Below are 27,138 nucleotides of genomic sequence, written 5' to 3'. Positions count from 1 at the left end.
ATTGCTTGTGTAATGCACAATGTTTCAGGAATTACCTGCCTTATGTATATACAGTTCCCTACCAAATGTGTAGAACATTTTACATCACTATTTTCTTTTCAGTCTGTACAAGAGAGAGCTGTACTTACACTTTGAAGTAACTATGGCACTGGAAATATAATGTATACTCTGAATAATTCCAACTAAAAAATGCTGAAATATAACTTTCAGTTCGCACTGTCTTGTTGAGTTGTGCAGAAAAACTTATACAGGCTTCCCTGCAATATCTGGAAAAGGTTTTCATTCCCCTTGTAAAGAGAAGGGATAACACACTGATGGCTCAGGCAATTAGGTGAGAATCTGATGAGAATTTCCACTGATGTTTACAGGCACCAGATTTTTTATTACACTTTTTATTCATTTTCATTTCTATCATTCTGACAAGCAAGTTCATATCATCACATGTAAAGCAAAACCCACTTAAGTGTAATTTATTCTTTTTAGAAGGCTATTATAGTAGATTTTTTGTTTTCTTCTTTTTATGCAGAGTAACTCAGAAAATATTTTATGTAATGATGGCTTTCTCATCAGTCTGCTTCCACAGAAGGCATTGACACCAGACTGACACCAATAAAATATGTCTTTAAGAACAGCAACAATTCTCTTCAGGATTTCATGTTAATTCCAAAGACTTTGTTCAAATCTTCATCATGGAAAAGCTCCCTTTGAATCCAGTAAGCTTTAGATAAGCTGCTTGGACTCTGAGGCCAGAAATCTTTCTTCACTAATATAGATATATTAATTTGGATAAGTACCTGCATAGTAAGCGTGATGTGTTCACAGTAGGTGACAAAAGTTGCACAAAGAGAAATTTTAGTGATTCATTGATGATAACAGTCTGTGGCCATGGCTCCCACCAGGGCTCAGGGTTGTCTGGTAAAAATAAGGCACCTAATTTTTATGAAATAAATAACATAATATGTACTCCATCATTTTGTATCTTGAAATACAACCAAAATAGAAGCTCTAAACTATAAAAGCAACTGTTCTGTGAAATATTCCTTCTCTTCAAAAGGTTCTTTGCAGCCGAGGTCCATAGTTCAGACACTTATTTCCAAGGTGATCTGTGTGCAAGCTTTTCAGCAGTACACATCCTTCCCACATTTGTACAGCACTGAAGAGTTAATGCCTTCAGTGACTTTTTCATTTTTGCAAAGCATAAACTTTGCAAAAACACAGCATTTTGTTTAAAGGATGTGCTTAGTTGCCCTAACCAACAGAAATTAAAGGTTTTGGAAATCATGTCAAGCTCACTGTATAGACTGTGCGCAAACTTTGTGGTTACTTTTTTGTCCCTGGTGACTCAGCCCAAGTTGGTTTTGTATTCTTAAAATAGGGATTTAACTTCATTTCAGCTTTTATAGTCACATTAGATGCATTCTGTCTTGAAATCTGAAAGATATTTGTAAAATAATTTCTCTTCCCTCTGTGCCTCCAACTCTTTCCAGAAGGCATTAGTGTATCTTTTGCTTCTGTTTTCAATTGTAGATAGAACTTAGCAGAAAGCTAAGTTAAAAATAATTCTTTTATAAAATCATTTAGAGGAGGGAAATACCCTTCTCTAGATTTCCAAGGTGACACTTTCTTCAGTGGTTCCGTGAAATAATACAGAATAAAGGGCTTGGTAATCCATAGTGATTAGCTGTGTTGGAGTGGATAAGGACAGTTTATGCATTCCTGCTTTAGATACATTGGGAAGCATCCTTAAGCATGAGCATCCAAAATTTACTCATGCTCTTCAAGGAAAAAAAATTCCCATTTTTCCCAATTTCAGGAATGTGGCATGATTGTTTTAGGAAAACTTCAATGTAACTTCTTTTGTAATAGTTCATATTGCTACTGAGGTATCATTTGGGTCCAGGGATAATGTTTTAAATGCAGGAACCAGGATCATTATTATTCTCTGCTGTGTATTTCAGGGCAGCAGTATGTGTATTCTCAAGTGCTTAGGCAAAAAGATAGAGTCTCCAGAAAATAAGTGGGAAAGATTTTTTCCTTCATAATGGCGGTTAAATCTGTCTTGAAACCCACAGGCTGCTTGATAATTCTGGGCAGATGAGCTCCTCACGCAGGTTCTGCAGCATTTTACAAATGAGCAGTGAGGTGCATCTCAGTTTTTGTTGTTACTTTCAATACCGTGTGTGTGGCCAGCCCAGCAGTACAGTGTGCATGATAAGCACCTACAGCCCAGCTCACTTTTGCCTCAGAGGCACCGGCATTAGCGGCAGCTGGACATTCCCCGCATCTCTTTGGACTCATGGAATATGTTCAAACTTCTGTTTAAGCTGAAGTAGAACCGCTTAAAAGATAAGGCTTCTCTTTTGTTTATTTTGAGACCTAGATGAGTAAACTCGGGAATGATGTAAATGGTGATATGGCTTACAGTTTGGTTTGCTCACCATTTGGCAGACCATAATCGCAACGTACTCGTCTGTTACACGCCTGTCTCTTATTGCATGTGGGTACGCCTGCAAGGCGTGAGGCTCTGCTGGTGGTCCACTTCATTCTCACATACTTGCTTCCTTATCCGCTTCATGGCTTTAGAGAGCATAATGACTCATGACTTCTTAATTTGCCCCAAACTCCTTCTGTTAGTTCATGTTTTTCGTGTAGCTGGTCATGTGTATTAAGAACATAGTTTCAACTTGGTGTTTCCACTTTGCTTCCTTTTGATTGACCAGCCTCAAACAGCAGTGGAAGGACTTTACCCAGATGCTTCTTGGACTGTCTTGTGTCATTCTAACCACACACTTTGACCACAGAAGCTATGGAGACTAATTTGCTATTCATGTTTTTTATTGCCCCCCCCCCATCATTCGTAATTAAATCTTACCCGCACATCCCTGAACAGTATTTTGTTTTTTAAGTTATTTAGTTTGTTTGTCCTTTTGATAATGACCAAGTGTCACTTCTGTGTAAAACAAAATACATTAAAAATGGTCTGGTATATCCTGAACTCTGGTCTTCTGATTTTAAAGAAGAAACACATGTTCCTAATACATTTACCTCTTCAGACTGGTTTTAATATCAGTGTTCTCACTGACATTCTGATTGTCAGTGCTCTGAGGTACTTCAGCTACCAATGTTTTGGTATCTACAGTTATCAACTGCAGAGAAGCTTGTCTAAAATACTCTTTTCAGATTAAAGACAATAGTTGGATTTATCTTGATTTATCTTAAGTCTCATTTTTCTTTTTACTTCCTTAAGTGTCCAATTATCATTTGTATGTTATTTTCTTTCTTCTATAAGCACTAAAATTACTAGTAACATCAGAGGGGACTGGTGAAGATCACCCAATTTTCCCTTCTCCAGAAAATTTTATAGCTGTGCTGTGACACCCAGGACATCTTAAGAAAACAAAGTCAGTCTTTCTGTGTGCTCCCATTCCTGTTTTCCAGAAACCACATTGCTACTCAGCTGTTCTATCTTCTGTGTAAGGGATGGGTATATACAATGTCACAAATGGGAACTTATAAAGCATAATGAGCAGGAAGTTTTGTGATACTTATTATTTATTTATTTCAAAACTTATTAAAAAATGCTGGATAAAAACTATTTGCAGTCTAAAAAAGTCAGTTTGCATAGTCTTTAAGCTATCCTATCCCACTATCCCACACAGTCTTTTCTGTCATCTCTCTAGTTTCAGTAATGCAGTTCTAAAATTCCCCAAATTTTGATCTTTGTTCTTGCTGACAGTTCAAACTCCCTTTTAAATCTCTTATAAGTTTGTCTTCCTCAAACAGCGCAGCTATCTGTAACATCTCTATAGTAAGAAAGCCATTAAAGACCTCCCTTCCTCCCTCTGTCCCTAACTGCATTCGTGCTATCATACTTACAGTTGATCTTCTTGTCTCCATGTGTTGTAGCTCTCATAAAATACTCCCATATTATATGCATTTTCCTCTTGCTCCTTTTGGACCAGCCTGGGAGTTGTATTCTCATTGTTGCATGCCTGTCTCCAGTTATTTTCCTATGAGCTCTTTCAATGCTCCTTTGTCCTTACACTTAGAATTCTCCTAAATTACCTTCTTTTATTCAGTCTGCCATCATATCTCCTGAAGACCATTTTTGATTCCTATCTACTCCAGTTTGTCTTACAGATACCTCCAGGATGCTGTGTTATATCTGTAACTTGTCTACTGATTTTTCTTGTCACTTTTATGCTATCACTCTCTGATCAACTCTTATGCTTCTGATCTTTGGTTTGCCTCTTGAAACCAAATGCACAATTTGATTACTAGCAACAGCTTGGTAGATAAATGGATATGCTTGAGAACATTTTTATTAAGAACAACTGTAACAAAACCAATTAATCTTATGTTATTGTTAATTGTTACACGATTAACATTAGATCCTCTCACTGTCTTCAACATCTTCCTTTACTACTTTCATACTGGGGCCATCCACCATAATTTGGTACTACACTTTGCAATAATCTTGAAGACTATTACCACAATCAGTGCAGAATTAATCTTACAAGTTGTTAGGTATTTCTTTGATGGGAACACATTTTTACATTCCTAATGTTCTGGATGCTCCACTGGTTTGAAATACAGACAGTTTTCTTTGTTTCTCCTTCAAAGCTATAAAAGTTGAGAATATCGTATTAGTGAATTGATAATATATCAGTTGAGATATGGAGAGGCATAATCTCATTCTCCTTGACTTTATTCCTTTTTCTGACCCTTATTGCTAGGAAAAACAGTGACACTCCTTCCTAAGAAGTCGTGGACATCTTTCCCTCCATTTGGTAGATCCCTTAAGGACCACCTCCAAATGATGTCTCCTCTTTTCATGACCATGGCACCACTCACCATGAAGTTTATTTCAACTAAACTGTCGATTGTCTTATTTGAGTAAACAAACATGGATTTCATAAACTTCATTAACAGGAAATCCCATGCATGTCATGCCATATTTGATGCACCAGAGTTTGGAGCACTCCTATCCTGGGAACAATGTTCCTTGTATGCCTGGTTAGGATTACCGTGCAGCAGAGGATATTTCTTGCAGCTCAGAATGGAACAGTAAATTTAAGCTTCAAAGGTACCTAAAGAACAAAGGCCATAATTCACAGAGAATTTGAGTACCTGTGCCCTTGTTCTCCTTGAAAATTACAGCCCAAACACAGTACTGAATGCATCTGTCAGAGACCTTGAGACATATCACAGAAGATACATTTTCACGCTCTTTTCTGTCAGCGCTTATTATGTCAGAATAAGAAAGAGGCACATTGTCTTTTACAGCAGATGTAACTCCAATATTCCTTTTTCTTAATAAAATCAATTGAAATTGTTTAGGCAAGAGACAGCATGCTCTCAACAATGTCGCGTCTAGAAGTCTGTGGGAATTCCTGTAAAGCAAAAAAATCCCTATGTGGCCTGTTAAGCAAAAAGCATGAATGCCCTTTCTCTGGGTATCTTTCTGTATATCTGTCTGACTATGCATATCTGCATGGTAGTATTGCCACTGTAGGTCCAATTTAACTAATAAAAGGAAACCGTGACTTAGAATTTCTCCTAAGAATGTTTTCATCTCAAATTTCCTTGTTTGTATTACTAGAGTACAGCCATATTTTCCTGCTATTGAGATGCCAGGATCATAGCTACAATGGAGTAGGAAGTGAAGCAATGTGAAGTCAAATCAGGCTGCTTGTAAAGGATTGATTCAGCAAATTATATAAGCAAATTTTAACTACAGTGGCTATTTAGCTTCTCTGTTGAACACAGATGGATTTAAGAATAAAGTTAAACGATAGCTTTATTCTGAAATGCTCTGTTGAGTCATTATCTCAAAACTAATAATGGTTCTCTGCAATGTAGAAGACTTTACAAAGTTCTGCTACAGAGCACTCAGTAGCCTGAACCAAGTTACACTCCAAAGTTGCACATGAAGAGCTTCTCCATTTGTTTGTCTCCCAGGCTTGAACTGCAGAGGATATTCAAGTGTTTCCTTGGCTCAAATCCTGAACTGCCCAACTGTGAAGAGTTTGGCAAGACTGCTACAGGTAAAAGCAAACAGAGATGGGGTATACAGGCTGGTATTAGCAAGAGGGCAGCAGAAGGAAGAGCAGCTGTCTCAAAAACACTTTACCTGACATGCCAACATCCTGAAGTACACAGAAAACATGCTTTACTCACATTCTGCTATATAAAAGCTTTCAGAGTTCAAAGGAGAGAAACAAGTGAAACTGAGGAAAATTCTGAAATGGGTAAGTACTCGGAATGCTTCCTATGCCATTTTAATAGGTGCATTTCTAATGGATTCTTATTGGAAATTATTATACTGTAATAGAACCACAGGATATACTTGATTGCAAATCTGGCCTCTGTTTAAGAATCATTTCTATAGGGCAACAGACAAGTAGAGAAAAAGAGCAAGACACTAGCACAGAAATTAGGTCTTGGCTCTGTTTTATATGCTTCCACAGCTGTAAATTTTTGAGAATATCACTGATGATCAATACTACTACAATGCTCATCATTGTAAATGTGTAATTCCTTCCTCAACTAAACAGAATAACAGGCTTTGGTTAAACAACCAACATCTTTTGCATGTGACAAACCAAGAACTGGAGGTCCAGTACTTGACAGAGGGTCAGGAGTATTGGAGCTTGGAACTGCCTGAGGGGCAGAGTAAGAGTATTGACAGCATTGGTCACAGCCTCCCTCTTCCCCACACTGGCACCATTTAGTGGGATGTGTTCCCTATTACATGACTGGGGAGTCTGTGTGTCTGTACCTCCAATTTCTGTAAATCAGTATCACATCTGGATCCATTTGTGTCCAGATCAGCTGTTCTCATGAAAAAATAAAAGTCTCCATTAGTAACTTAATAGCCTGTTAATTAAAGCACTCAGACTGTGATCAGGGATCTCTTCTGCTTCAAATATGAGAGGAGATTTTTCCTATGTCAAATGGGGCAATTGTCCTCCATTTCTCCTGTAGAAGTTACCCTCTCCATACAAAATTTTGAAATACTCTTTGGGCAAGAAAGAGAGAACTGCTTCTGTCTCTTGATGTTAAGGACAAAATTTTGAAGTTCTATGATTCCTGTCCCTCCTCCAAACAGATATTTCAGCATTTTATGAGAAGAAAAACTTGAGCAGTCTAAAATATCTACTTCAGAGGGCTGTGACTGGAGAGCTCAGCTGGGGGATGGCAGGACTCCATTTAAATTCTTTCTTCTTTAAATGATTTGGACCAGGGATGTAAAACCAGTTCTTCCCTTTACAGGGACCTCCTCTTGTTGTCTGACTTCTGAATGAAGCCCAATGGAGAGGCCTAATGGTAGAAATTTCAGAAATTTTAAAGGCAGGAAGTCAAGTACAGCGATTTTAAGCAGCTAGACAGTTACATAGCAACTGACTCGGAAGCTCCTATTGGTATCATGGTACTGAAATCCAGACCCCAATATATAGGGTTCATTGTTCTCATAAATTTAAGTGCTGAGACTTCAGAGGCTGTGTTGAGATTTTTTTCCTCCTCCCTGCCAGTGAGATTCTGCATTGTCACAATTCTATGATCATTCCTGTTTCAACTGAGAACTCTCCTGGTGGAGATTATCTGTTTAGTGGATCCTGATCAAAGACTCAACATGTTGCTGAGTGAAAAATAATGATGAGCAATGCTTATTGCCTTGTGTGGCAGTTCTGGGTAGGCAGTCTTGAGATACCGGATGCTGAAAGTTACTGGAACTGCAGTTTGTGTGTAATTATGCTGAAATTGTTTTCTCATGTACAATATATAACTAAGACACATGTAGTATTTAAACTGCAAATAGTCTTATTACATATTTCTTTGTCCAACATTTTTAAGGTAAGATTTTTGAGTGGAACTATTCTTGTTTCATTCCCAGAAAGCTTATCTGCTTTTTCCAAGCTGAATCAAAATGTGACATTACTTTCTCCTACAACTCTTGCCCCATTTAGCGCAGAAATTCTATGACAACTAATGATGAAGAATTACAGTATAACTAACTGTAATATAGCTTTGAAACTTTATAAATGTAATCATTATGAAATTTTGTGAGCCTTCTTTACCTTCAAAACCTATTATTCTAAATAGTGAAAACTGAAGTACTTTTAAAAGTCATCACTTCAGAATAGGATTATCTGAATAAAACAAACTCAGGAAGTGGGTTTATTCACTGTCTAGGCTATAGAAATGAGGATAAAGTCTTCATTTTCCTTAGGAATTTTCACTAGCACTAAATAGGTAAAACAAAAAATATGAAGCCCATATGTGCAAATCTTCAAGTCAATTGTTGACTACATTTAGCACTTAAAAAGGTAAATAGGTAGATGTAGTTATGGTTCTGATCTTGCTTTACCATGGCTGTTTAGATTTATGTTTACTGTGTCCATGCTTCTAATGCTTGTATGTCATGCTTTTAGTAACCTCATTAAGAGCTTCTAGTCACCAAAAATATAGTTGTCATTCCCTACACTTTAGAAATATCCTGAACTAAATGAATTTACCTTATTAAGCACCTTAGTATTCAAGTACTGAAATATGTGTAGGCAATTTCAGCTTTTAGTCTTCTTTACTTCACTGCCCATAAAGAAACCTTGTGAGATCACCTTTTAAAGGCATAAAAGATAATGTAAACCCAAAATATCATTTGAGAATCTTTAATTGCTTCAGAATAGTGCAATTATTTGAACTGAACATAAGAAGAGCTATAGTGAATATTTATATGATATTCAACTCAAAGAAAATATTTACCGAAAGGGATAGGGCAGAATTTACTGAATTTGATGAGTCTGGAGTTAAGGCCAGTAAACTGGATAAGCATTCACTCGGAAAGTCCATGCTTTCTAGAGAGTATCTCTGAAATAACTAAAGGAAAAGAGAAATAAGAAAACAAGAGAGCTCTGCCAGTCTCCTTTGTAGTAGTAAACAGGATTAGCTATAATGAGATTATCAACTAATTCTGTGCAGCATACCCACATAAATCAGCAGACAAAGGAGAGAGAGACAAACTCTGCAGTAACTGCTAATAGCAGCAAAGTACCAACAATAAGACTAAGGTTCCCCCTCCCTTCTCACCTCTCCACCACCTCCTTCAGCCCCACCCCTTCCTCCATCCCTTCCTCCCCCCCTCCCCCCCCCGACGCTCCAATGTGGAATACTATTCTAGTTGTAGAACTGTACCCCAGCATGGCAGCTGATAGCAAGAGGTTTTCTGTCCAGCAGTTAATGTGTTCAAGCAAGACAGCAGGACAATTTTCCCACTTTGCTCTTTTCTACAAGTCACTGTTCATTTTCTCCTTATTTCTCTGGAAGCATACCATTAAAAATATACAAGCCATCAAAACCAAGGTAAACATGGTTTCTGTCTGTTGCCACAGAAACAACTCCATAATTAAGAGAGTCTAACACATCATGGTAGAATACCTTCTTTATTAGTGATAGTCTACCTGTATCAGAGTCAAGCATGTGATAAACTCTGGAGGAATAAATTATCCCACTACCATTCCTGTTACCAAAGTCTTATCTGATCTCTGTCTCTCCTTTTCCTGTGCTGTTGCTGGCGGACTCAGAGTTCATAATATTTCCTGTGCTATTTAAAGAACTTGTTGGGCTGGTACATTATTTTAAGCCTGTCTTTGTATTCTTTAAAATATCAACAGGAAGTGTTTATCCTATAAAAGTCGTAGTAACTATATAGTGGTCAGTTCATACAGAGAGACCAGATTTGGCACACTTTATATATATATATATATGTATAAACAGGATAAGGTATGAAAACAGAGGACTCTGGACCACATAAGTTTTTAATTTTCTACCCACTCTTCAAACACACTTTCCATGTTAGGGAACCCTACCACAACTCTTGGGAAGGTCTTTGAATACAATTTGGGAAGCCGCACGTGTATCATGCTGAAAAGATCCTATTGTAGCAAAGGATGTAGTTATGATTGAGGAGAATGAAAACTGTAACTTCTGAGAGCAACTGACTGTGAAAGGAGAAGTATGCTGTGCTGTGCCAGGATCATTTGGGTCCACCGCTTGCAGAGTTAGACATCTGAGATGTTCCACCACATTTACTCTGCTTCTGCTTAGTAAGAAAACCCTTACACCCTCATAACAGGAACCCCAAAGTGATTTATCCCTAGGTAATTTCCCTGTTGAGTCTAAACAAATAGAACATCAATGTAATTGAAAGTTTCATGAAAGCTATTCTTTCCTATCACGTAAGCAGAATTATGGCTCATTATTTGTCTGATGAATTTGCAAGGGAAAGGCTATGGAAAGGATCTAATGTTCCTTGCAAAAGCCAGCAGGACTTCTTACTGCTATGTGTCCTGGGTCACAGGCTGCCACTTCTGAGAAAGAGGAGGCACTTACATGCACGGGATTTCTCTTTTTGACTTTGTAAGGAGATATAGGCCAGACGTTTATCAAACACACATGGTATGAACACACCACATATGAAAGAAAATTTACTTAACCCTCATTCATCCTTGTAGTGAAATTAGCCTTCTTTCCTTTTTTTTAATCTGCTGGGTCTATGATATTTAAAATAAAAAATAAACAGTAGGTCAGCTAGATCCAAACCAGGTTGCTGGCAGCTGGGTCCCAGAGATGGAAAGAAGCCAAAGTAAGCCTATTCCCTAGTGTGCAAACAAGTATCAAGAACAATGAAACGATTTTTCTCGGCTATGCTTTTGGCGTAGGAAGCATATGGCTCAGCTTGGTCCACAGACCCAAAATCCTCCTGCAAATATTACTGCTGCCATTCTGTGTTAATTCTGCAACTGCTTGCAAGGACAGTGACACCCAAAGATAAGATGGAGGTGATATCTTCCCCAGTAACATCCTCTTATATATGCAGGGGCAGCTTCCTTTCCCTGAACTTTGACAACCACAGACCCACAGTTGCTCTCCAGGCCAACATACATGAAATCTCAGAATGGCTGAGGTTGGAAGTGACCTGGTCATCTGGTCCAACTCCTCTGCTCAAGCAGGTCACCAGTTTGACCATGTAGAATTACATGGACCATGCAGACTGTTAGTGTCTCCAAGGCTAAAAACTCCACCACCTCTCTGGGGCACCTGTTCCTGTGCTCAGCCAACCTCACAGTAAAGCAGTGAAATAATTCCTGATGTTGAGCAGGAGACTCCTATGTTTCAGTTTGTGCCCATTGCCTCTCATCCTGTCACTGGGTACCCCTGGAAAGAGCCTGGCTCCGCCTTCTTTACAGCCTCCCTTCAGGTATTTATACACATTGATGAGATCCCTCCCTGACCCTTCCTTTCTCCATGCTGAACACCCCCAGCTCTATCATCCTGTCCTAACAGGGGAGATGCTCTAATCCCTTAATCACCTTAGTGGTTCTAACAGCTCTTGCACAGGGCTTTTTATTTTCAGGAATAGCAAAGAGCACCCTATGGTGTCATTGAAACCCTACTTTCCGTCACAAATCGGGTGAGAGAGGTAGAGTTTCTAGAATTCCCTCTTAGTTAATTTCAGTAGTGGAAGGGATGGTTAAAGTGCCTTCCAGTCTCTGATTCAGTGGTCTACTCTCCAGCACTGCAGACAGTAGTGCTCTCCAAAAGCAAGACTTTCGTCTCATGAAGCTGTGCTGGCTGTGACTGATGACTGTGCTGTCCTTCAGGTGCTTTTCAATACCTCCTAGAATAATCTTCTCCATAACTTTACCAGGTCCTGAAGTGCAACTGACAGGCCTGTGGTTTCCGGAGGTCATCTTTCTTGTCCTTTCAAAAGCTGATTCTCTCGCCTTCCTCTCTGTTTAGGATTAATCCATTCCTGCCTCCTAGCAACCACTTGCTATTACAACTCCAGCCAAGACAGCCAGTAAACATCCGCTGTGTAAGTACCTAATGCAAGTGGAGTTAATGAACTATTTGTAAGTACTGTTCTCTCTAGTACAGTCCAAGATCTGCACCACGTATGCCTCTGTCAGCACTCTCAGGCACGAGATTTTGAGATTATTAGCAAACGCAGCAACTGACAACTTGTGCTTGAGTAACCAGGGAAAAATATGCTCTTCCTTTGACATACTAAATGCAGATCTTATTATGGACTTGCTGTGGACCCTATGAATGCCATACAGTGACTGATAAGATGCTAACGGAAGTAGCACCTATGTTCATCCTTTTAACCGGAGCACCTACATGAGGTGAATTATTTTCCGATCCTTCTATCATCAGGGGAGAGAATTTAAATGGAGAGCAATTTAAATCCAAATCTGAGTCAGTCTCTGCAAGTGCCCTTTCTCTTTCTCCACTAACTCCACAGTGAGCTAAAACAGTTACACTTTTGACTTGAACATCCCAGCATCTGAAGCTAGGTACAGTGAATCTGGGTACACCTTAGGAAATCCCTGTGTTTCACTTATATCATTATCTCTATGTATGAATAAACAAAGCATGTATAACCAGGCTGGTGTCATTTGACATTTTCTCTGTATAATTTGAACCCGAACTAAGCATCTCAGAGATCACCTTATAGAATCACAGAACCACAGAATGGTTTGGATTGGAAAAGACCTTAAAGGCCATCTAGTTCCAAGCCCATGCTGCCGTGGGCAACCATTATGTCGTGCAAAACTAGGATTAATGTAGATGCTACTGAAGCGTGAACATTTACAATACACAGTTTATTTAATTCCTCCTAGTGGGTGCCCTCTAACATTCTATCCAGCTGTGTATGCAGGAGTCAGGTATCCACTCTGGCCATTTTACAGATGAGGTAAATTCATTCACCTTGTAACAACTATCTGCCAAACCAGTCCTTCACGCTTTCTCTCTTAACACAAATTTTAGCAGAACTAATGGCTTAAGAGATTCCTGCCTCTTGTCCCATGGCATGGTGCAGAGCCCTCTTTATTGTGCCAACAGTACTGTTTGTGTAATCTATTATAATCTATTATAATCTAATTCAATAAACAAATAATTTAAAAGGAACCCTCCATAACCTGAAGTTTTCTTAGACTGAAGACTGTATTTAAGAAAGCACAAGCCACTATAATAAATACTGGAAAAAATGTCTGGAAAAATCTGTTATAATTCTCAGCTGGATTCAGATCAGGTTTACTCATTAACTTTGCCAAGTGAGCAGTTGGGTCACACAAAGAGCACTGTAAGCAATATATAATATGGTAAACTGCATGTGGAATGCTCTGGAGAGCTCAGACAGGAAAGGTGGGATTAATCTCACTTCATGCTACACCTCTGCAACATAGAACTCTGCAGCTGAAGATGTTGCCCTATGCTTATTTACAGATAATGGAGAGAAACAGCCTTTTAAAAAGGTGATTTATTTCAGATGATAAGATGAATTGTGCTCTGCTAAGTGCTTATTTCTCACCACTGACAGTAAGGAAGTGTGGAGTGACTAGCTCAGCTGTGGAAATCTGTATTATAGATAGCTATGAATTCCTCTCAGCTTTTCCTGGTGTAGGCATGTCACACTCTTGCTTTTCTATGTGTACATAGTCACACACATGCACATCCATACACACACACAATTTAATTCTGAGATAACATACATGTCTGTATGTGTTAGTCCCCATGTATAAACCCTTTCCCCTCTGATTTGCTGCCGAAGAAGATTTTTCTTTATAAAGGGACCATATGTGCTACAAATCATAGCACGGGTTCTTCAAAGCTGAGAAAAAAAGGCAACAAATCAGGCTTCCCTCTCTTGCCCAAGCCCTCCAACTTCATGCCTGCTAGCAAAAGCAGAAGGTTCAACTGCTAGCAGCAGCTCTCTCCTTGCAGTCAGTTAGTGGGACTGGCTAGGGACAAAGTCAAAGCAGGACCAAGTGTTTCAATTAGCATCAAAAAGCAGCCAGTCCTTGGATGTCCATGCTCCATAGGGAATTGTAGCACACCTCCTTATAAGTCCTGATAAACAATGCAAGAATGTACAAACTCCAAACTTCCAACGTTCTCCCTTTACTAAGAGGAAATTTTAGGTTAAAGAAGTTAGCTAATAACCATATAGTGAGTCAGGGGCTGTTTGCTGTGGACACTGTGTTTGCTGTGTATTCTCCTTACACAAACGTTCGTATTTCCTCTGCTGTACGGTAACAGTGGTTCGTAGTGAACTAACTACCATTTCCTGTGCTTTGGAAATTAATCCACTCATTTCAGCCACATATATCTATACAGGTGAGGGTGCTAGGTCTTAGCCACTCTTGATACCTAGAGGCATCTCTTAAATTTGTGTTATTCAGCTTCAACTTCACTGTTGTTTGCAGGCACTAAATGTGTTGGACCTACAAGAGTCAATGGCATGAGAAAAATTTATAATACAGTTTCACGAGCACCAGTGAACCCTATTCCCAGGTTCTCCAACATATGGAGATTTCTGAGCCCATCCAGCTGCATTCTGCATGGATCCAGAAATAAAGAGGAGCAAATATAATATGGCCTTCTTCCTGCTTCTTTTCTGTCTCTTTGGCCTAAACCCAAACTCTGCAGTGCACAACATATTGCTTGTCAGAGTACTTTCCTGACAGAGTAATTTTCAAACTCAAATTATGCATCACAACACCCTTGCAAGGGGGAAAGGAAATTAAAAAGCTGGCAACAAACCATCACTTGTTGGAGCAATCTCATGTAGGTCAAAGTTTACCTTCAGATATAGGGTTTTTAAGTAATGACTCCAGGGAACACTGAGGCAGAGGACAGGATCTCCATACCCCCACCAGTGTGAATGGGAATGGAGACTACTTGGGCATCCCTCAAGTTTAATGGTTTCACCCCTTTTGTGAAGACAAGTGTTTTTGAGAAACCCGAGTCTTACAGCATTCAAAATAGCAGAATGGTGACTAATTAGGTCTCAAAAGCACTCACATCCCCAACTCCCATCTGAAATCCCAAAGGTATCAACCTGACTCTTTAGATACTTCTGTGCTTTGTTAAACATGGCCTTAAATAAAGCACATGAAACTGAAATCTCAGAGGCTGTGATTCTCCGTGTCCTGAACAAACACCCTGCCTCCAGAACTATCCCCTTGTATTGCCTCTTATTGTCTCCCTGCAAAGTCTGCAAACACTATGGCACCATTTGGGCAATCTCCAGTGTTGTCTTCTCTGCCAGTTCAGTGTTTGCAATTTCTTTCTGATTTTGAAGTGGTTTATCTAGCACAATGTTCTTACAATGTTGTCATTTGCTGGCCCAATGAAAATATGATTACAGCAAAGAATATAAACAGGATTTGGAAAAAGATTTAATTTAAATTCTTGCTGATTAATTTAATTTCTCTGTAGACTATTACTGAGTTTAGAATTAGAGGTGAGCCTCAGTCAATTTTAATATCTGGACCCAGAGCCACAGGACAAATTTGCAATAGTTCCTGTCTTTACAACAGAATAAACTACTCAATTCTTTAATCCTAAACTTTCTAGAAATTGGTACATTCAGATGCCAGGGAGCACTGTGAAGTTCAGTGTCAAGCAGGAGTCGAGAGTCCTGCTGCATTGCAGCTATTATTTATTTTACCTCTTGGAAGGACCCTGGTGATGATGCTTCCCAAAGTTACAGAGTACATCAGAGGAGCAGTCAGAAATTATCCACTGGTGAAGATGAAGTGTAGAACTTCTGTTCTTCTACTACCACTAACTCATCTGAAACTTGACTCCCTCTTTTAGTGAGAGTTCTCTTTTACTGAGAAGCAGAAGGAAGAACTTCAAGCTCACTGAATACAGTCTTCTGGGAACTATCAGATTTATTCATCATGAATTATTCTCAGCTGCTCTTCCTGAGAGGATCAGGAAGGAAGAACCTATAAGCTTTCTGCAATTGATTTGTGATGGGTCAGGTTCACAGAGCATAAAATAAAATAAAGAGCCTTCTATTAGGCTGCAGTAACCAAGTCACTAGTGCAAGGAAAAGCAAACAAAGAGCTTCCCTTAGCTCAAACACTGTGGTATTCTCAGCCTGTGAACACTGTCTGACTTGCTATTATGCACATATAGCCAAGCTCTGGCCTTCCCCACATTTGCCCTTTCAATAGCCACATCCTGGCCAGCCCGCAATGAACAAACCCAGCATGGCCACCCAGGCTGGGAGTGTGAGAATGGCAGATGCGGGAGGGAGAACAGCAGCTGTGGGCAGCACGGAGAAGCACCCACTTCAAACGGCATAAAGGGCTGGATAAAAGATGCAGACGTGGAGAGAGCTGGAATCCTCCAGGTCGAGGGCATTCTCTCCCCACCAGCTTGGCTGGGAGCCACATTCCTACATTCTTGGCCCTGCCACAGAACAAGGCAGTGTTGTAGAGGCAAAGGCCAAATGTTTTGTTGTGGGTAATGTATGTCAGGACAGCTCAAACAGAAAGCCAAAGTCTCATAGTTCTTCTGCTGGCCATATCCTGGGACCTGAGCTTAAAAACACTTCACAAGTTATTACTAGATTAGGTTATTCTGTAGCCTCTTTTGGTACAACCCACTGAATAGAATTTCCTGGGTTAAAATACAGCCAGCCTTCCTTATTGAAATGTTTATGACTTATCTAGAAATGCAAGACATTGGAGCATCAATAATTTTCTGCTGAGATTGCTAGAGATTTTTACCTTGCAAGCCAAACTCTGAGATTCACCATTGCTTCACACAAAAGATCACAAGAAACTCACACTTTCATCAGCAGTTTATATGCCTTTAAAGCCTGTTTCTTTCATCTGCTGAAACAGCAGAATAGATAAGAAGTAGGAACAGACATAGTGTTCTAGTATTTACTATATTTTAGCCAGCTGTGTCTTAGGTAAATTACTCATCCACCTGTTTTCCAAAGGCTGAGAGATATGGGAGTCTGACGTTTGGGAGTGGCATTTCTGTGCGTTGATGTGATGGCTGAGACACATAGGCAAGGGAAAAATTTGTAGGCTGGATGCATTGCTTCACTATATTCTCTGATAAATGCTTTTTCTTCTTCCTTTATAAGCCACATGTGCCCTAGGGAATACAGAGCTTTCCACTACCCCCCTAACATCCTACAATATAGGTTCTTACCTGGCTAGTCGTGTATGGGGAAGAGGACATACATTAGACTGTAAAGATGAAACTTTCTGATTACCACAGAGAGATCCTGGAACCCAGAATATTTTATAATTTACACTTTATTGCACTTTTTCTTTTGGTGTAGTGTCCTCAGTGGTTACAGTCCAGAGGACAATTAGGTTATCTTTATACTAGTAAACTAAGCAGATCCAGGAAACTTGTGTGCACATTATCAACCGACTGCCTTCCCTATTCAAGTGTTCAAGCAGCTGCATAGTGGGGTATGGCTTTAGCTTGAAGCCAAGTAGGGCTCTCCCAAACAATTCCCGGGTATGCTTCCAGGAATCAGTCAAACTAGTGGTCTGGATACAGCCAACCTGTTTTGCAGGGCAAAACTGCTTAACAGCATAGACACAGTCCTGTACCAGTTAAACTTGGTGCCAAAAATGCTTTTTGTTTCCTAATATAGAAAACCCCTGGTACACATTTAGCCTGAGAAGCCTGGCCCTGTCATGCTGAAGACAACTGATAGAAATGGAATATTTAGAAGGTTTGGCTTTCAGATGCTTTTTCTTCTTCCCCTATTCCTTCTGCCCCTCTGTCTCCCACAAAATCTGTTTATATGCAGTGGTCCGAAATACATGAAAAATCTGTGTGTTATTTGGGTCCTGATGAGAAAAAGGAGGTAGGTTTAGGTCTAGGGGAGTGGGGAGTGGAGTGGGGTGGGAGACAGAGAGAACTGTTGATCATGGCAATTCTGAAAGAACATGAGTGACAAACAGAGAGAAGCAGAACGGATGTTTCTGGGTGTGTGAGCAGTACAGCTGCAGTTTCTTTTTAGAGAGACATCCATCACAGGCTCATTTACTGTTAGCCGAGCCAGTCAATTGCAAATTTCTATAATAATTCATTTTTGTTTTCCTCATGAAGTGGACAATAGAGAACACATTCAAATTTTTTTTTTTTTTTAATGAGATTCCCTTCAGTTTTTCAGTTTGAGGTGAGTTGATCACAACTTTTGAAGAAGGTTTGTTTTCTAAAGCAAGATCTAAACCAAAGGCCATTCAGAATCCTTTTCTTCATGGAAACTGTTCTATTTCTGTTAAATTTGATAACAGCTTGTTTTTACAAAATAAGACATTGATGCCAAATTGAAGCTGGCAATGTCATTTAAAGTGTCACTCTGGATATAAACAGGAAATGTTTAGAGTGCTGATCCAGTGATTAATGAATGTTTCCACATCTATATAGCAGCCAATTTTCCCTTTCCTTGGAGATTACTCCATTACATAAGCTACAGAAGGGCCAGAACTTTGGTCCCATGTATTGAAGTATATAAAAAATAGCATTTCTGTGCAAATGCTGGCATGGTTTTCTCCCTTTGAAATCAATTACAGGCATTCTCACTTACTCCAGTGGGAGCGAGAAGCAAGCCAATGTCTGAAAGCTTTTTTGCTCACACCTCTTTTTTAGGGCCAAAGCAGTTTTCTTCTGTAATAATTCTCACCTTTCTCTAAGTTCATTCATAGACACCACTCCTTAATAGTCTGACTACAGTGTAGTGAGAAACCCCCCACTTTCCTCTCTCTTGAACATCCTTAAAATTTTTTCCTGCCTGGAGGGAAAAAAGTTAATTTGACTGAGTAGTTCTGAACCCTATTGTATGAATCTAACCAAACACCCACAGTAGTCTTTTTAGGCTGCCCATAATCTAAATACACATTAAATGGGAGCCTAACAACAGAACCCTCTAGTTGCCTGATCTAATTACCTGACCAAAGAGTACTAATTTAGGATAACAATAGCAAAGGGCAGAACTTGTTAGCTAGTACATGCTGTCCACAGCAAACCAGTGAAAAGAGAAAAATAAAGAAGTGTGTATTTATGTAATTTTCTCTATTCTTTTTGCAAGGACATAGAAACCTCAGGCACCCAAGGGAGCCCAAGACCTTCAGGACAGCTGCTTAACTTGGCACTTTAAGTTGCAAGCCAAGCATATCAGCGTTTGGTAGAATGTCTGAGAAGCAGAAACTGCACTGACCAGAACCTATCTAGGCAAACTGCAAAGGAAAATCAGGTGGAAAAAGAACAACATGCTAGTGTTTTTCTAGTGAACTCATAGACAAGTTGAGACTTACCCTTGAGAGCTAGCCAGGTGTTCCTAAGCTTCTGCTTAGGTGTCAAGAGATCTCTGCTTATGCTGGAAGCAGTATGAGGGAGGAAGACTCCACAGGAGGCAGGATTACCAGTCAGCATTTGGTTTCCTTTTCCCTGTTCTTTTTGGAGATGTTTTTCTTTGGTTTTATCAAGTGCAAGACTGCCTTTTTCCTACTTTTCCATATGCTGGGCATCTAAGCTCCCCAGTAGCCCTTGTTGTGTGAGGAGGAGAGATCCCTCTGTAAGCATTCACCTACAACGTTAAGACTCTCTGAGGCAATAACTTGGCAGAAAAACTCTTATGTAAGAGGAGTTGCCCCAACCTAAAAAGTCTCTACCACTAGCTTTCAGGAATGAAGGGTGTTTAAAGTTAATAACTCACTGTGTAATCGTTAACTTGCAAAAACGTGATTATTCATATCTGAAACAGGTTGCCTTAGGAAAAAAATAAAAAAGAGAAATGGCATGCTCAAACACCTTTTGTAATGCTTAGTAGACAGGGAAAGTCTGTATGTAATATGTAGCTTTATTCTGTAGAAGTGCATGCCTTACATATGTATTGCATATTTATTGTGTACATATACATAGCAACTAAGTATTCTCGTTAAGGACACGACCCCAAGCTTGCTGAAGTCCATGGAACTGCTATTGGCCTAAATGAATTTGGATAATTACTAGTCTCAAGTACTTAAATTTAGGAGTTTCCAGTAATGACCATAAAATAAGGACTTAAGGCTTCAGACTGAAGGGAGACTTAAGTAAGGCACAAGCTTTCTCAAAGTCTAGCTTATTTCTTGAGACACGTTGATTCCAACCACTACTTCTCTTCTCGTTCTAACCAAACAACTACCTCACCTACTTGAAAAAACAATCCAAGGCTCATGTTGTTCTTAGCCGTGACACTGACTTTTATTTGCAAGCAACTAAATGAATTCAGTGTTTATCCCTTTCTATTTTCCCTGCTCTGCCTGCGTGTGTGGGAATTTTCATGTCTTTATTTATTTTGTGATCACTTTGTGCTTGCTGAAGCCACAGCTTTCAGAGTCATACTTGAGTACTCGCAATATAGTCAGACACTATTCAGGGAACAGCCCAGCTTTTTTTTCCCTGTTCAAAGAGACTGACTACGTTGTCATGTTTCTGTATCAAAATTTCTTTTTCAACTACAGTCAGTCATTTGCTCAACTACTTCCCAGTAGACAGCTGTCAGTTTAATCTCCCTCTTTTCATTTGAGCAATTTGTGTCATCCTACCAGCATAGTTCTTGGTATCACAGGTATAGGAAAGAATAAAGCTGTAGGACTCTAACTAAAAGAACTGGGCTGCATTACAGGCAGAAACAAATTTATATATTTGGGCTATTAATCAGTACAAAATTTGCAGCCAAACCCCAGCTTCTCAAATTTAGGTATTTACATACCAGTTACATCCTTAATAATGCCAAATATGGGCAAAGAATGAATATATATTGCATTTATTGAATGTATTTATTGAATTTATGTAATGCATATATATTTGCATTTATTTAATGCATTTTTTTGGGTCCTTCCATAGTCTAATTCTAGCTCAATGAAACTTGAACCATGGACTGTAGAGGAATTGCATAGACAGTAATTCAACCAATTTTATTTTTAAAAAACAAACCACGACAAACTGTCTGCAATCCCAGAGTTGTTTGAGATCTAATAAAACTTCAGAGGGCCTTTATTTTTTCATTCATTCCTTAAAACAATGGCAAACTGGATTTTAGTTTGTTCAGGCCTCTGCTTCAGTTATTTAACTTTCCGTCCTTGCAGGATATTTTGGAAATGTTTTACCAAATAAATCTAACTTTTAAGTCACACAGGAAAACTATCTCTAAAGCTACATTCTTTGGGACATATGAATAAAACTTCTATTCACTTACGATGAGGGAATGAGGAGCATTCACTCATGACAGACTTTATGAGGATCTTTGAGCTCCCACAGGAAGCTCTCCTTCATGTACCACTCTCTGCATCAGACCTGTTAGCGAAGAACGTACATCTCAGCAAGCAGGTCCCTGTGACTGCCTTTGGTAAACACACGCATTAATATAGCTGCATAGAGAGGTCTTCACACTAAAATACTGAGCTGACACCTAGAGCCTTATTAATACGGAAGACCTGTGATGTCAAGTTTGCACAACACAACATACTGCTAGAGATCTAAGGTAATTCCATTAAACTGATTCATCAGGACCACGTAAAACCACTTTGGGAAACAGATTTCCCGTTTTCATATCACCTAGCGGCATACTCATCCCAAGAGTTAGGATGTACTGGTTTTAAGCCCCATATGAGCTAATAAGAATACAGAATTATTCTGTATTGGAGTATTTCAATTTATTACCAATCACTAAAATATTCTGCAATAAAGTCTACACAGTACTTTATGAAGAAATGAGATTGAAATCACCTCCTTTTGGAAGGTCTTTGAAATGTAGTGTAGATAGTTTGAATTTTCCTGTAATTTGAACAGAGTTATTTGAAAAAGCAACAGTGGTAACAGTGCTCTGGATAGACCTCTCAAGGTACAGTGAGGACTGGCTGCACCCTAAGGGAAGAGGAGCCAGGAACTGAGCACAGTACAAGAATGGCAGGGTCTCAGAGCCCAGCCCCCACACTGCCCAAGCAAGATGAACAGCAGAGACTCAGAGGTGGTAGCCAAAGTCAGTAAAGGATCCAGATTACTGGGTGAGTTCATGGTGGTACAGCAGATCTGAGGTCAAGTCAGGAAGTAAATGCACAGATGAGGATCAGGACCAGATTTGATGAGGGCAATCCAGGGCAAGAAAATAATGGAGCAAGTCCACAGTAACAAGACAAGTCTAACAATTTGCAGATCAAGATCAGGGGGATCCACTGCTAGGCTGGGCTTTGGCTGAGTTAGAGATCAGTGCTCCTGCAACTTAATGGCAGCAGGGACTAAATCTCTGACATGGCCTTAAAAGAGGCACCTAGCTGCAAGAGCAGAGTGTGTGTGGAGACCCCAGGTAAGGCTGGCCTAGGCAGTTAAGGCCTATGAATGCACTCAAGAGACTGATAAAATCCAGTGTCGGTAGCCACAGTATTGAGGATTAACTGAGTTTGTAACTCTGGAACCTGCGTGTATGAGGAGTCAGTTCCACCTAAATTCATCATTTGCTAGTATGACCTTTTAATATAAACTAATTTTAATATTTAAACTTTTGTATTATAAGTGCATTTATAACACAAATATATAATTCTAACATAATAAAGGTGTGACCTAATTTTTCATTAATTAATTTTGTACTGCAGCTTTACCTACTTCTGCTCTCTGCCTTCTCATCAGCCTTCATTTGCTCTCATACTGATATTATTGGAATAAAATTCATTTTCAGTAGCAAAAGAAAATATTTTTTCTCCATGCCCTTATAACTTTGTTCTTTGACCGTACAATTGTTTTCAGTGGATTGAGCTATCTGCTGTATGACTCTTCATGGTCAATCAGTCATCTGTCATATAAGAATGCTTTTCAACCAGAGAATATTTGGATGTAGGCTTCAGCCAAAAATTGTTTCAGAAATAGAGATGTCTGGTCATGGCTACTGCAGGCTCTGTGTTTTCTGCATGCTCTAAAGAAGGGGGTTATGATGGTATTCAATCATGATGACCCTTGTAATGAAACAGACTCACAAATAACACTGCAGCAGGGACAAACAGAAGAAAATGAGGACTCAGAAGAAGAAGCAAAAATGCAATAAAAGATTATTTTATCTTTCTCTAAACTTGAAAGAATTTGAGAGCAGGCTTTCTGTGTACACAACTTCATAACACTTGGTCCTGTGTTCTTTCTAGCATGTCTGGTTTGAGTCTCCAAATAATTAAAAACCTAATATTTCACAGGAGCACTTACAGTCAGCATTCTCATTCAGATTTAAACTGAGTATCAAGAATGTAGGGTCTTACTGTAGAGCTGTTACAAAGATTTCATATTTATTAACATACAGGTTCACTTCAAGATGCTTCCAGTTGTACCAAGCATCACCTTTTTCATTTATGTGTTTGTATGATACATGCACAGGGTGTCCAGCATCACTCTGGAAGACTCTGTCCCATGAGAGTATACATGTAGGCTGAAGGTATAAGGGAATGGGAGAACTTGCAGATTCATAACTACAATAAGATCTCTTTTCACAAGATAAATTTTGGACTTGAGGAGCTACTATGTTCTTCTATATTCAGTTGCAGCTGGTAGACCGCTCAGAAGAAGCACAGTAAAAAGGATACTCACCTAAATCCCTATAAAACATTTAATTTCCATTTATACCACACGCAGCTGCAGAAAGATAAGCCTAATAGTGTAAATGCATGTTAGTTTGCTATAGTCAAGCATTTTCTCTGCTGAATAAGACATCATTTTCAGTGGATTGTGTCAACTCTGGAGGTTTGTGGCATTGTGTATAACATGCTGAGATTAATTCAGCAGTCTTCTCTTATTAATATTTCCCTGAAGAAAAATAATATCCTGATTCCTTGTTAGGAAATGATCCAGAAAACTTGTTTGTCCTGGCACTGGTTTGCATGCAAGTTAAAACTTAACTATCCATCTCCTCACCTTCCTGTCTCAGCAGATTGCGTATTTGTAAAGAACAATAGCCTGTCAACGGCTACAATCTTTTCTAATCTGGAGAAATCAGACTTCAACCCATGAGCGGAATGCTTTTCCTATATCCATGCCTTTCATTTATATATTTAGTCTGGTGATTACTTTTTCAGCACCCCTTTTCTTATTAAGAACCCTTAGTCTTGCTTTATCTATCACAAAGTTAGGAGAATTGTTTTACCCGTGTATTCCTTGGTTTTTCCTCAGTTTCAGATTAACAGGGAGACTTACTGTCAGGTAACACATATACTCTGCATAGAGGTTAAGAAAAAGTCAAACAACAACACAAAGAGACCAAATACTCGTGATTTTTTGCACTTCTGTGAAACAAGGGAAGGGGGAAAAAGTAAAGGTTGTACTGTATATGGTGTTGAGAAAACCACTACTGTTCCATACCCCAGGAGTGAAAGACTACAAAGGCTGTAGCAATGGATTCTAAAGTGCAGCCACAACAAGGAAGAGTAAATCTTAAGGAAAACTTTCTGCTAAGAAAAACAGTGAGGCTCTAGTATGGCTTGGTTATGGAATCCAAAGGAGAAGTGTCCACCTCTAGAAACTTTAACAGGCAATGAAAATTTCTGTTAGGAGTGACAAACGCTCTGTCTTGAGGAAGGGATGAACATACTCTGAAAAAAACCAAGAAGGTCCAAACAATCTTTAAGGGTCTTTCTGCAGGATTATTTTCAGATTCTTTCTATTTCAGCAGAGATGACAGATGACTTGGAAAATCTGTCTTATTAAGGAGATTAAAAGAAGTTGATGTAAGATTGTGAAAGATTAGGAACTCCACAGGGTCACTATCTTTTAGGATATACCACAAGGAGGAGAGTTCTCATTTACTTAAGTGCCAATTTGATATAGTAAGGGTACAGGCAAGTGTTTGTGGTGGCAAGCTATTCTTATAAAAAATTAAAATGTGATATGTAAGCAATAATCATTAGAGAGCTGATGGCACATCTCCACACTAGCATTTGGTGTGGCATTTACTTTAATATTATTTTTTTATAAAGATCTGTTCTCTCTCAACTAATTGTTTAGGTCCCCTCTATAGTCAATGGGGGGAGACAGATGGCCCTTGATGTGAGAGAGCCCATCATTCTCAGACATGTCAGCCTGCAATGCCTATTTTTCTGTTGTCTGGAGAGGCAATCAACACAAACACTGGACACTAAAGCTGAAAAGATGTAAAACAAATTTCACCTTTGAGGTCTTTACGCTAATGTGTTTTCTGAGAAATAAGGTACAGTTCAACTGCAAGAAAGAAGGTTTATCCTTCTAAACAGTATGAATCAAAATAAATTCCCCATGGTCTCTAGATATAAGAGCTTCATATATCAGTCAGTCATCTTCAAAATATCAGATTTTAGGGTAATTACTGTAGTCCTATTCAGACTTTAATTCTCTTAATAAAAAAAAAATTACAGAGGACAGTTAGATCTCATTCTTTCTACAAATGGGAATTACTGCACAGAGATATTAATGATCAGATATGTCATATGTAAAGGCCTACATTTACAGTAGAATTTGTGTATGGTAACAGGCACTAGCATAATAAAACAAATTTAATGGTGTGGGGTTAATTTAGATAACACATTCTTTGAAAAACTCGTTATTCATATTGCCTTATAGTACAGTTAATAGATCTGAGAAGGGATGCAAGATGCAATTTACAAGAAGAACTTACTGTGGTTGAAAATGCTCAAAAGTTAAATGCAAAGAATATAGAACCTCCATAGTAAAAAACCAAACCAAACCAAACCTAAATCTCGAAATAAGCTCATGAGGAGACATCTCAGCTTTTTTCGTTACACGAATGATCCCAAAGGCATACAGGGAAAAGCTGTGTAATGATTCTGACTTATAAACACGTGAAAATTAACCTAACTTTTCATGTTTGTTTATTACTTCAATTTCTTCCATTTTTCTTGTTTCTTTGCTTGTGGGTATCAATATATATGCTTGGAAACAAATGCTTTTAAAATATACTTCTGCCATTTGTTTTATGGACCACAATCATAGCACTGGAAGGAGGGTAGGAAGAAATAAAATCATACAGATTCCACACAGAAAGCTGCTGAGAAATGCTCTGTAATAGTGACCTTCAGCAGCTTTGGCTCCCTTTTTCTGTGTTAATGAACTACATAAGATTGTAAGCCGGTGCCTGTAAGCTACTAACAGTAAGCTATCATTCAGTTCTCTCTCATCATTGCTCACAGTCCTGTCTCACAAATGTGTCAGCTAATGACTTATTGGATTAAATCAGCTGAGCCTGAAGAGATGGTTACTCTCAGGAAGAATCAACCAGGTGATAGTATCACCAAGCTGACTGGCCAGAATGACTTTGTTTAAAAGTACAGTTGAAAAGACCTCCCACACAGCTCACCATTTTGTAGAAACTGAACCAAAAAGATGTCATACGCTGTGTTTTGTTCTCTCAGAGCCAGATGTTCTGCACTAATTGTTAAAACCCATCTGCAGTGAAATCCTACCTGACACTATGCCTTTGTAAAACCCCTACTGCAACACTGCTTGTGTGTTCTAAGCAATGCCTCTAAAGTAGCAAACACTGATGTCTCTGGGATGGTACTGTCTACTGATTTTCTGTCCCTGAAGATGCAGGTATCTGGATAAGGAGTGCAATGCAGTTGAGTCTGAGGGCCTATGGCCGAGTGGAGGGAGCTTCCCAATATTTCCAAGCCAGCTAGCCTCAACTGACATTTCCAGAGCCAGGCCACAACATGGACTTTCATTAACCCTGTGAACAACATTCTGTTCAGAGAACAGTTTCCTTGTTGCCTGTTTGAGGCGACCCTAGGACAGAACTGGCAGAATGAACTGTCTGTAGGGGTGCACAGGCTTCTTCACAACCTGTCCACTCAGGGACACTGAGAGCAACTAGCACCAGCAAGGCACATGTGCTAGGGCCTGGCAGGAGCTCAAGAGAGGTTCATGTGGTACAACGCAGAAACAGAACAGATTTCATGTGAATCATGCCTTCATGTCCTTCATGGTGAGGCAAAGCCTCACTAGAATGTACACTGTTTCCCTTCCAGGAACCAATGCTTCTTAAGACTTGCTGATGAAGGCAAGTTTCTGTTGCTTTGGGAGAAATCAGTAAAAAAGATGACAAGGTGACATATAAACTTGTCTCAGTATCATGTAGCTTCATTTTTCATGGGACACCTGTTCCCCTGTTTTACTCAAACATTCACAGATGAAAATAAAATGTCTTGCTGATACTCTTTTTTTTTTTTTTTTTTTTAATTTTTATTGTGGTTTCTCAAGGGAGCTGTACTGAAGAAAGAAACCAGCTACCAA

At 39.2% G+C, this 27,138-nt stretch overlaps 1 protein-coding gene across 1 annotated transcript in view; it reads right to left on the bottom strand.

The window, feature by feature from the left end:
• The window catches only part of LIFR (LIF receptor subunit alpha), a 94,238-nt gene extending 74,877 nt beyond the window's left edge, over positions 1 to 19,361 (bottom strand). The window contains exon 1 of the mRNA XM_064641738.1: positions 19,155 to 19,361. The gene's annotated coding sequence lies outside the window, so the exon portion shown is untranslated. The remainder of the gene's footprint in view (positions 1 to 19,154) is intronic.
• Between the last annotated feature and the right edge of the window lie 7,777 nt (positions 19,362 to 27,138).

The sequence above is a fragment of the Pseudopipra pipra genome, chromosome Z, assembly GCF_036250125.1.
Source record: "Pseudopipra pipra isolate bDixPip1 chromosome Z, bDixPip1.hap1, whole genome shotgun sequence".
Classification (NCBI taxonomy): domain Eukaryota; kingdom Metazoa; phylum Chordata; class Aves; order Passeriformes; family Pipridae; genus Pseudopipra; species Pseudopipra pipra.
Note: the sequence above shows the minus strand (reverse complement) of the source record. Positions and strands in the feature narration are given on the sequence as shown.